At 43.5% G+C, this 12,339-nt stretch overlaps 1 pseudogene; it reads left to right on the plus strand.

The window, feature by feature from the left end:
- Positions 1–3,245: 3,245 nt before the first annotated feature.
- Positions 3,246–3,877, plus strand: LOC115304989 (annotated as a pseudogene).
- Positions 3,878–12,339: the final 8,462 nt, after the last annotated feature.

Consider the following 12,339-nt stretch of genomic DNA (forward strand, 5'->3'; position numbering starts at 1 on the left):
TTGCAGGCACTATACCTGAGCTCTTATGGCGCTTACAGTCTAGGGAGAAACAGGTAATAGACAAGTACACATATCATTACAAATGGAAAAAAAAACTAATAAGCCCAAGTAGGGTCCCAAACAGGGGTAACAGGGGCAGGGATATGTGGTGGTTGCAGGGGGAGGGGAATGTCAGTGGGAGTGGCAGCCTAGTTTTTGGATTTCTCAAATCCCCACCAAAACAAAAAATAAAAACAGAGCAACTAGTTGGCAAAACCAAAAATTCACAGACAACATTTACAACAAAACTAGGGGACCAGCTATCACCACAAACCCCAAAGTATTGAGCAGTATGGGAACAAACTACCAAAAGCCACAAGACCTGCTTGTTATGGGTGTTTATGCAGGAAAAACAGAGGGAGAAACAAGGTGTCAGAGAGATAGATATGAGAACAGACGGTCCAAACAACCAGCAGAAGGCATCCACTCTGACAAGAGCTGAAATGGAGAGGTTTTGTGGTTTCCAGTAGCAGGTGAAGACACATGCCAATATGGCCTAATGCCTACCCAGGGCTCCTCCCTCTTTTTTTTTTTTTTTTTTACCTTTTTTTAAAAATGTTTGTTTATTTTTGAGAGAGAGACAGAGTGTGAAGAAGGGAGGGGCAGAGAGAGGGAGATACAGAATCTGAAGCAGGTTCCAGGCTCCCGGCTGTCAGCACAGAGCCCAATCCAGGGCTTGAACTCACAAACTGTGAGATCATGACCTGAGCTGAAATCAGAAGCTTAACTGATTGAGCCACCCGGGTGCCCGTCAGGGTTCCCTTTCAGGATTGGTCTCGTACTGAAGAAAAACTCTGAAAGAAAAATCAAAATTGATCAGGACAGGGGCAGCAAAGACAAAGCAAGAGAAGGTCCAGATAAAGGCAGGGTAGGGGTATGAGGCCAGGCAATCTGAGAGCAAGTCATATTTTTTAACATCACCCCAAAACAACAGATGTGAGAGCTCTATCAAAATAGGAAAGCTACCTGAACAAATCCTTCAGAAAAACTAAATTCAGGTAAAAATGAGCAATAGGAAGTGTCAGATCAAATCCTCTACAACAAACAAACAATAAATAAAGCCTCTACAAAATCACTATAAGAAAAAAGAGGGGCGCCTGAGTGGCTCAGTCAGTTAAGTGGCCAACTTCAGCTCAGGTCAAGATCTCATGGTTTGTGAGTTTGAGCCCAATGTCAGACTCTGTGCTGGCAGCTCAGAGCCTAGGGCCTCCTTCAGATTCTCTGTCTCCCTCTCTCTCTGCCCTCTGCTCATGCTCTGTCTCTCAAAAATAAATAAATGTTTAAAAAAAAAAACCTTAAAAAACAAAAGAAAAAAGAGAATGGGTGCACCTGGGTGGCTCAGTTGGTTAAGATCCAACTCTTCACTTTGGCTCAGGTCATTATCTCACACTTCCCATGAGTTCAAGCCTGATGGGGCTCTGCACTGACAGCAGGGAGCCTGCTTGGGATTCTGTCTCCCCGCCCCCTGCCCCTCTGCTACTTGCTCTCTATTTCTCTCAAAATAAATAAAAAATAAGCTAAGTGGAAAATAAGGAAAAAAAGAATGAAGAACAGAAAAATGTTTTTATAAAAATAAAGCATGCCAGAGAGATATGCTCACAAAGTAGATGAAAATGATAACATTTTATTTCAAAATGAACTAAAAGACATCAAGAAAGTGATATGAGAAATGAAAGAATGACACATATCAGTTGAAAAAACTGAAAGATGTTTGAAGTGAGAGAACTCAAGGAAAAAGGAGAAGTAAAAGAAAAAAAACATTTTAGAAATGAAGATGAAACTATAAAGAACACCAGAGCAAAAAACACAACAAATAATGCCTTAAAATTATCAAAGATGTGGGGCGCCTGTCTGGCTCAGTTGGTAGAGCATGTGACTTGGGTCTTGGAGTCATGAGCTGGAGCCCCACTTTGGATGTAGGGTTTACTTACAAGAAAAAAAATGTTGATGAGGAAAAAATTTTTAAGTAAAAAAAATGAAGTAAGATGATTCAAGAGAAAGTGACAAATAGTAAAGACAAAGAAGATATGAAATTCTTGGCTCATCTTATTTTTCCCTTAGGCATTTTTCTTTGAGCATCTTCAAGTACTCCATTAATAGATTAATAGATATATATGAAAAAGAAAACCAAAGCAAAGGAACACACACACACACACACACACACACACACACGCACACAAAAGCCAAACAAACAAAAACAACCCAAAAACTACTCAAGAAGATTTTCCTGAAGTTAAAAATCTCACAACTAGGGGCACTGGGGTGGCTCAGTCCATGAGGTGTGTGACTCTTGGTTTCAGCTCAGGTCGTGATCTCACGGTGTGTGGGTTTGAACCCCAAGATGGCCTCTATATTGACAGTGCTGACACTGCGGGGTTTGCTTAGGATTCTCTCTCTCCCTCCCTTTCTCTGTCCCTCCCCACCTCTCTCTTTTTCTCACAATAAGTAAGTAAAATTAAAAAAAAAATTAGGAGTGCATAGGTGGCATAGTCAGTTAAACGTCTGACTATTAATCTTGGCACAGGTCATGGTCTTGCCGTTAGTGGGTTTGAGCCCCATATTAGATTTTGGGCTGATGGTGCAGAGCCTGCTGGGGATTCTGTTTCTCCTTCTCTCTATCCCTTCCCCACTTGTTCTCTCTCTCCCTCTCTCTCTCTCTCTTTCTCTCAGAATAGATAAATAAACTTCATTTAAAAAAATTTATTTAAGGGGCGCCTGGGTGGCTCTGTTGGTTAAGTGTCTGACTTCTGCTCAGATTATGATCTCGTGGTTCGTGGGTTCAAGCCCCACTTTGGGCTCTGTGCTGACAGCTAGCTCAGAGCCTGGAGGCTGCTTCAGATTCTGTGTCTCCCTCTCTCTTTGACCCTCCCCTGTTCTCACTGTCTCTCTCTCTCTCTCTCAAAAATAAATAAAAATATTTAAAAATTTATTTGAAAAAATTCAGGGGTGCCTGGGTAGCTCAGTTGGTTAAGCAGCTGACTTCAGCTCAGGTCATGATCTCACCATTCATGGGTTTGAGCCCCACATCAGGCTCTGTGCTGACAGCTCAGCACTTGGAGCCTGCTTTGGATTCTGTGTCTCCCTCTCTCTGCCTCTCCCCGCCTCCTGCTCTGTCTCTCTCTCTCTCAAAATTAAACATTAAAAAAATTATTTAAATTCAAAAAGTTTTCAAAACCATATATTAAAAGGACATAGAGGGGGTAAGAATGATGGCTCAAATTCCAATTCCAATTGTGGCCACCATTTCCACTCTGGGAATAGCCCGAAACAGCAGGAAGAGGCCAGCCAGTGCTTCCCACAACAGCTCAGGGGTTACAACGCCAGGAGGAAGAAAAAGAGTGTCTGCCTCCAGCTTTAGGCAGGGTATCAGTACAGAAGCTGTGAGTGCAAATAAAGTGGTGCCCTCTGATTTCAGCACAGGACCTATGGAAAAAGCTGCCAAGCCATTGCCATTTAAGGATCCAAACTCAGTGTGCACTCTGGCCACGGTGGCGCGGTAGCTGGCAAGAAGAACAGAACCTGGAAGAACCTGAAACAAATTCTTGCTTCTGAAAGGGCATTGCCATGGCAACTGAAGGATCCTAACTACTTCACTATTGACACTCCTCCATCCTTTAAACCAGCTAAGCTATTCTGATGGTTCAGGTCTTCTAGCCAAAGAGTCTGACTCCCAGAAAAAGCTGGGGTTCAGCACCGTTGAAGAATATTCCTGTATTTGGAGGCTGCCATCCGACATTGTCACTGGCTACCTGGCCCTGAGGAAGGCCACAGGCCTGGTTTCCTGAGCCTTGAGAAATGGAGACAAAGTGGGAAACTGTTTCAAAGGCAAACTCTGTACTGATCATTTTGTTTCATGGAAATAAATCTATTCATTCTGCTATCACTCTGGAAATATCAGTGCTGTGCCTTGGGAAAAAAGTTTGGCTTTAAGGTTTTTTCCCTGCTGTTTTCCCGCCAAGTGTGGTTTCCTGTTGAATGAAGTTATACTTCGGGGGCATCTGGTTGGCTCAGTTGGGAGAGCATGTGACTTTTGGTCTCGGGGTTGTGAGTTTGAGCCTCACATCTGGTATAGAGATGACTTAAAAATAAAATCTTTGGGGGTGCCCAGATGGCTCAGTCAGTTAAGTGTCTGATTTTTTTTTAAGAGTGGGTTCTTTCTGGGGCGCCTTGGTGGCTCAGTCGGTTGAGCATCCGACTTCAACTCAGGTCATGATCTCACAGTTTGTGGGTTCGAGCCCCACATCAGGCTCTGTGCTGAATGTTTGGTCAGAGCCTGGAGCCTGCTTCAGATTCTGTGTCTCCTCCTCTCTCTGCCCCTCTTCTGCTTGTGCTCTGTCTCACTCTCTCAAAAATAAATAAATGTAAAAAATAAAAAAAAAAAGAAAAAAGAGTGGGTTCTTTCTTTCAGAGAGAGAGGGTGCAAGTGAGTGAGGAGAGAGAATCCCACCAGGGGCAGACACAGAGAGAGAAGCAGGCTCACTTGAAGCCCGGCTCAAGCTCACCAACAGTGGGGCTCAAACTGACGAACCATGAGATCATGACCTGAGCCAAAGTCAGATGCTTAACTGACCGAGACACCCAGGCGCTCAGCTGTCTGAGTCCTGATATCTGCTCAGGTCGTGATTTTATGGTCATGGGATCAGGAGACATGTCAGGCTTGGGCTGAGCTTGTGCCTGCTTGGGATACTCTTTCTCTGCCCCTTACCTGCTCTCTCTTTCAAAATAAATAAGTAAACTTAAAAAAATAAAATAAAATACTTAGGTGCACCTGTGTGACTTATGTGACTTAGTCAGTTGGGTGTCCAACTCTTGATTTCAGCTCAGGTCATGATCTCATAGTTCATGGGATCAAGTCCTTCCCTGCTTAGGATTCTCTCTCCCTCTCTGCCCCTCCTCCACTCTCTCTCTCTCTCTCTCTATCTTGCTCTCTCAAAATAAGTAAACATTAAAAACAAAAAACAGGGGCGCCTGGGTGGCTCAGTCGGTTAAGTGTCCGGCTTTGGCTCAGGTCATGATCTCACGTTCGTGGGTCCGAGCCCCGCATCGGGCTCTGTGCTGACAGCTAGCTCAGAGCCTGGAGTCTGCTTCAGATTCTGTGTCTCCTTCTCTCTCTGCCCCTCCCCCCCTCATGCTCTCTCTCTCGCTCTCTCTCTCTCAGTATCAAAAATAAATAAAACAAAAAAAAAAATAACATAAAAAAATTTTTAAACAAAAAACAAAAACATAAAATCTTTAAAAATTTTTTAAAATTATATTTCAGTTGTTGCTTCAAGTATAATCATTTGACAAGAAAAAGAAGAATATAGAAAGTACCTACAAATATTGACTTACAATGACATCACTAACACATATTCTAGTAAATTAAAAGACTTTAAAGAAAAAAATCCTGGGGTGCCTGGGTGGCTCGGTTGGTTAAGCATACGACTTTGGTTCAGGTCATGATCTTGCGGCTCTTGGGTTCGAGCCCCACGTCAGGCTCTGTGCTGACAACTCAGAGCCTGGAGTCTCCTTTGGATTCTGTGTCTCATCCTCTCTCTGCCCTTCCATGCTCATGCTCTGTCTCTCTCTGTCTCTCAATAATCAATAAAAAACGTTAAAAAAAAATCCTTTGACCAGACAAAAAGAGCATAGATTCATAAGGGGCAAATTAGATACCTCGCAGATGTCTTGACAGCAATGCTTGATGCAAGAAGAAAATGAGTTTAATGTATTTTAAATATTTAAGAGAGGGACATGTGAGCCAAAGAAACTAATCTTCAACTACAACGGACACAGACAAATTGTTATCAATATGCAAGAACTAAGGGAGTATTTTCCCACGAGCCCTTCCTAAGAAGTCCACTGGGGAATGTACTTCAGACAACCAAACTGTCTGGAGAGACACCAACATATAGGCTCTAAGTAAACATTGTAATATTAGTTACTTGTAAACTGAGACTAAATGAAGGTTCAAAGAGAAAGTATAATATGTAATGGCCATACGATGTGACAGTGTAGATATTATAACCATAAAGAAATAGGGGTGCCTGGGTGGCTCAGTCCATTAAGCATTGGACTTCAGCTCAGGTCATGATCTCATGTTCATGAGTTTAAGCCCCACATTGGACTCTGTGCTGACAGCTGAGAGCCTGGAGCCTGCTTTGGATTCTGTGTCTCCCTCTCTCTGCTCCTCTCCCACTCGTGCTCTGTCTCTCTCTCTCAAAAATAAACATTAAAATAAAAAAAAAAATGGGAGGAGAATGGGGTTAGCATTTGTTAAAAAAAAAGTATAGTTTTTCAGGAATCATAACTGATGGAGGTAGTATTACTAGTCAATCAGGACTATTAAATGTATTATATGGATTAAAGCAAACAAGTAACTATGAAATATTCTAATTCTCTCATTTCTGTAAGAACCACGTTTTTGTTGTGGCTTTTTTTAAAGAAGTCCAAGAATGCTGAACTCCTGGCCTCCGAGTGGGCCCACCCATCAGGATGGGGAAGTTATGGAAGCCAAATCCCTACCACAAGGCACTGACCCTGCACTCAGCTCTCAGGGGCAGCAGGTTGGAGCTCCAGAGCACAGTTCCACCGGTTCTGCCTGGAACCCATGACCACCTGTCAAGATGTGGCCAGATGGGACATGCCAGTGCTGGTACATGGGGTCACCGGGGCTTAGAGACGCTTTCCCAAGAGGCTGCCCTAATCCTATAACCAGGCCTTTCTCCCTGACACGAAGAAGCTTACATGAAGCACAGGGTTTTGGTTGACTGGAGGCCTTTTATTATTATTATTATTTTTTTTTTTTTTTTATGTTTACTTTTGAGAGAGACAGAGAGAGAGAATGAATGTGGGGGAGGGGCAGAGGGAGAGGGAGAGAAAGAATCCCAAGCAGGCTCCCTGCTGACAACACAGAGCCTGAAGACCCTGACACAGGGCTTGCGCTTATGAACCCATGAGATCATGACCTGAGCCAAGATCAAGAGCCTGATGCTTAACAGCCACCCTGGCGCCCAAAGGAGGCTTTTGATGCAAGTTTCTTTCATTGATTTTTTTTTTCAATGCTAGAATCATCTCCAATTTGGTCATTGTTTTGGCCACAGCAAAATACCAGGTGAAATTTTGAAAAGAAAGAAAACTGTCCCATTAGGGATTAAAAGACAGCCAGGGCTCACCATTTCTGTAAATCTTTCACGGCTTGTGTTGATGTGGAATTCCTGTGGCAGATCAATACAGCCACTTGTCCTGTCCTGCAGGGCTGGCTTTACAGGCTGGCAATCTGTGCAATCATGCAGTCACTTAGCAGGGCCCATGCTGGGTGCCTGGCTGTGTCAGGAGGAAGAGCAAGCAACTGTTGAACTTGGGGTTGTGAGTTTAGCTCCACACTGGGTGCAGATTACTAGAAAAAATAAATTAAAAAAAAAGTCTTTTAACTTGGAGTTTATTTAAGCTAAGAGAAAAAGGTCATAATGTTTTCATGCAATACGTACTTGGTTCTTTAAACAACTGTGACAAATAATGGGGGGAATTATGGAATGCTGTCCTTGTATCCATACAAAACACCAACATTTTGGACTGTACCTAATTTATTTTTTTTTAATGTTATTTGTTTTGGAGAGAAGAGAGAGAGACAGAGAGAGACAGAGTGTGAGCAGGGGAGGGGAGACACACAATCCGAAGTAGGCTCCAGGCTGTGAGTGCAGGGCTTGAACTCAATGTCCATGAGATGGTGACCTGAGTTGGAGTCAGATGCTTAACCGACTGAGCCACTCAGGCGCCCCATACTGTACATAATTTAAAGAAATGTCTTAAGCACCTTTTGAAATACTGTAGTAGCCAGTACAGAGAGGTATGCCTTAGGTGGGCATAGGAATGCAGTGTAGAAAAGAAGAGAAATAGCACACTAGAAGTACCCAATTTCTTCAAAATCACTGAGCAAGAAAAGCAATACTGAATTTGTATACTGATTTTACATACCTTCTCTACAGTACCTTGACTTAAATCCAAGAGCAAAAGTTAAGACTTTTCTCCTCTATCTTTGGTAAACAAGTGCATGGTAATCTTGGATGACAATCTTCCCCTGGATTCTCCCTGAGAGTGGTCTTTAAATTTTGTATTTAAAAGACTGCAAGTTTAGGGCGCCTGGGTGGCTCAGTTGGTTCAGTTGTCTGACTTCAGCTCAGGTCATAATCTCACAGTTCTCGGGTTGAAGCCCCGAGTAGGGCTGTGTGCCTACAGCTCAGAGCCTGGAGCCTGCTTCGGATTCTGTGTCTCCCTCACTCTCTGCCCCTCCCCTGCTGACATTCTGTCTCTCTCTCTCTCAAAAATAAACATTAAGAAAAACTTAAAGAGAGCGCAGGTTTATGGTGTTTGGGTGGCTCAGTCTGTTTAGTGCCTGACTCTATTTTGGCTCAGGTCATGATCTCAGGGTCATGGGACTGAGTCTGCAGCTGGGCTCTGCGTTAAGCGTGCAGTCTGTTTAATTCTCTCTCTCTCTCTCTCTCTCTCTCTCTCTCTCTCTCTGCACCTCTCCTCCGCTTGCTCTCTCTCTTTCTTAAAAAAAAAAGTGCAGGTGTGGCACTTTTATACTGAGGTCACCAATGTTAATATTTCTTGGGATCTTGGGAAGATTCATATTCTTTACATCTGGTACAGCACAGGCAGGAGCTCTCACTAAGCCAGTGTCAGAGTTCTCCAGTTTATCTTTTATTTTTTATTAAAAAAATTTTTTTCCTCCAGTTTATTTTGTGCATCAATTTGTGTGACAATCTCATTCATGTTAGTCTCCAGTATCATGCCCCCATCACCATTTCTGAAGAATACCTTGTCTATATGGAAAATTAAATCCAATTTGCATTTATTTATTCATATTAATGTTTATTTTTGAGAGAAAGAGAGTTTAAGCTCAAGCACGTCAGGTGCAGAAAGAGGGGAACAGAGTATCCAAAGTGGGCTCCACACTGATAGCAGAGACGCCGATGTGGGACCTGAACTCACAAACCATGAGACTAAGACCTGAACATAATCAGATGCTCAAGTGACTGAGCCACCAAGGCACCACTTTTTATTTATTTTTAAATGTTTATTTCTTTATTTTGAGAGAGAGAGAGAGGGAGGGAAATCTCAGGCACATGAACAAGCAGGGTAGAGGCAGAGAGAGAGAGGAAGAGAGAATCCCAAGTAGGTTCATGCTCAGAGCAGGAACTGGACATAAGGTTCAGTCCTAAAACCCTGGGATCATGACCTGAGCTAAAATCAAGAGTTGGACACTTGACCAACTGGGCCACCCCAACACCCCTGGTTCATTACTATTTTTAACACCTTTATTGAAGTATAACTGATATACAATAAATTGCAAATGTATAAGTTGATAAGCTCTTACATAGGTATTGACATATCTATGACCCCTAAAATTTCCTTTGGAGCACTCATTTCTTTTTTTTAATCATTTTTTGTGTTTATTTATTTATGTTGAGAGGGAGAGAGAGAGAGCAGCATGAGTGGGAAGGGGACAGAGAGAGAGGGAGAGAGAGAATCTTAAGCAAGCTCTGTCTACCTGACATGGGGTTTGAACTCATGAACGGTGAGATCATGACCAGAGCCAAAATTAAGAGTCCAATGCTTAACCAACTGAGCCATCTAGGCACCCATCAGGAGTGTTCACTTCTTGGGGCATCTGGTGGTTTAGTTGGTTGAGCGTCCAGCTTCAGCTCAGGTCATGATCTCACAGTTCATGGGTTCGAGCCCCGTGTCAGGCTCTATGCTGGCAGCTAGCTCAGAGCCTGGAGTCTGTCTTCAGATTCTGTGTCTCCTTCTCTCTGACCCTCCCCTGCTTGCACTGTCTCTCTCTGTCTCTCAAAAATAAAAAAAATTGAAAAAATTTTTAAAGGAGTGTTCATTTCTTTCTTTCTTTTTTAATTTTTTTTAATGTTTATTGATTTTTGAGAGAGAGACACAGTGCAAGCAAGGAAGGGAGGGCAGAGAGAGGGAGATACAGAATCCAAAAGAGGCTCCAGGCTCTGTGCTGTCAGAGCAGAGTCAAATGTGGGGCTCGAACTCACAAACCACAAGATCATGACCTGAGCAGAAGTCAGAGCCAGCAACTGAACCACCCAAGTGTCCCAGGAGTGTTCATTTATTCTTTTTTTTTTTTATGGGCTATTTAATTTTGAGACAGAGAGAGACAGAGCACAAGTAGGGGAGTGGCAGAGAGAGGGAGACACAGAATCTGAAAAAGGCTCCAGGCTCTGAGCTTTCAGCACAGAACCCGATGCAGGGCTTGAACCCACAAACTGTGAGATCAGGACCTGAGCCGAAGTCGGATGCTTAACCAGTCCTGAGCCACCCAGGTGCCCCAGGAGTGTTCATTTCTTTTTTTTTTTTTAATTTTTTAAATGTTTTTTATTTCTTTTTGAAAGACAGAGAGAGACAGCATGAGCAGGGGAGGGTCAGAGAGAGAGGGAGACACAGAATCAGAAACAGGCTCTCGGCTCTGAGCTGTTAGCACAGAGCCTGACATGGGGCTTGAACCCACAAACCGTGAGATCATGACCTGAGCCGAAGCTGGAAGCTGGACGCTCAACCAACTGAGCCACCCAGGTACCCCAAAGGAGTGTTCATTTCTAATGCATCACTTGAGTATGGCTGCTTTTGGGGGGCAACTGCTCACTGGGGTGGACCATTTGGGGTGAGGGGCCCAAAGGTGGCTTACTGATGCTTATGGGGGCTGCCATTTACTCTCTCAGATTTCACTTACGGCTAATTTCTTCTCATTTTGGGCATCAACCAAGATGTTACTCTCAGAAGGTCTCTCTGACACCTGCAAATAAGAGTGTATGCTTCTTCTGTGCTCTTCCATTGCACCTACCCTATCATTCATCTCTTTTTTTGGTTATTGATGGTTAAATTGTTTTTCTTTCCAGGTAGACTGCAAGCTCTTTGAGGGCAGAGACCACATCTATGCTTGTTTAGCATTGTATCCCCAGTACGTTGAGCATACGAGGCCTTCAATAAATGTTTTTTGTAATGAAGCAATTAATTAATACATCAGGGTTTTGGGTGCTGAAGATGGGAAGATGAACAACATTACCTTCTGCCCCCAAAGGCTCCCAGCCTAATGAAGGGATAGGCAGGTAAATGGATTCATTGATCTCTATGAAGTACCGTGAGCGTTGCTGTGAGAACAGCACCACGCAGGCACACACGGACAACTGGTTATCTGTTTCTGCAGGGGACAGGGTCTGACAAGGTTTCAGGGTGGATGTACTGCTTGAGTTAGAGGGTAATCGAGATGGATTCCAGAAGAGAGGTTTATGGCTGATGTAGGTGGATTAGTGGCTCCTACAGATGTCCAAATCCTAATCCGTGAGACCTGTGAATATGGTATTTACATGGCAAAAGGAACTCTGCAGATGCAATTAAGTTAAGAATCTTGAGATGGGGAAATTTTCCTGTATTATCAGGGTTGGCCCAGTGAAATTACAACAGTCCTTAGAAGAGGGAAGCATGCCTGTCAGGGGAATTTGAAGGTGTTATGCTGCTGACTTTGAAGATGAAGGAAGAGGCCCCCAGCCAAGGAATGCAGATAGCCTCTAGAGAGAGGTTGGGAAAGAGAAGGAAATGGATTCTCTCCGAGAGCCTCCAGAAAGAATTCAGTCTGGTAGTATCTTGATCTTGGGCCTGCAAGACCCATTTCAGACTTCTGATGTCTAGAACTGTAAGATCATAAACCTGTGTTGTGTTAAGCCACTGAGTCTGTGGTAATTTGTTACAGCAATCATAGTAAGCAATACAACAGCCCTCCACCTGAGACCCCCCTACGTGACCTTATCCATCCGTCCCTCCATTCATTCAGTACCGTGCACTGTTCTAAATGCTGAGGAAATAATGTTAAAATGCAAGACAAGGCCTCTACCCTCAAAGAGTCACCATTCTAGGGAGGGTAGACATTCAACAAATAATTCAAGAAATAACCTAAGTAGGAAGTGGCATGACAAAAACAAAATGAGATATTGGGAAGTGATCACCTGTGTGTGTGAGGAGGGGTTCCGTTAGTCAGAATCGTTAGAAGGAGATTCTCTGAGGTGATGTTTGCACTAAGCCTTGAACGAGAAAGTAGGGCCAGTTGTTAAATTTTTTAAGGCTTATTTTTATTTTAGAGAGAAAGAAAGATCTCCCTCAGGGGACAGGGGTAGAGGGAGGGAGGGAGGGAGAGAGTCGTAGAGAGAATCTCAAGCAGGCTCCATGCCCAGTGCCTGGGGTTTGATCCCATGACCCTGGGACCATGAGCTGAGCTGAAATCAAGTATCAGATGCTCAACTG

Source organism: Suricata suricatta, chromosome 10 (assembly GCF_006229205.1).
Source record: "Suricata suricatta isolate VVHF042 chromosome 10, meerkat_22Aug2017_6uvM2_HiC, whole genome shotgun sequence".
In the NCBI taxonomy this organism is placed as follows: domain Eukaryota; kingdom Metazoa; phylum Chordata; class Mammalia; order Carnivora; family Herpestidae; genus Suricata; species Suricata suricatta.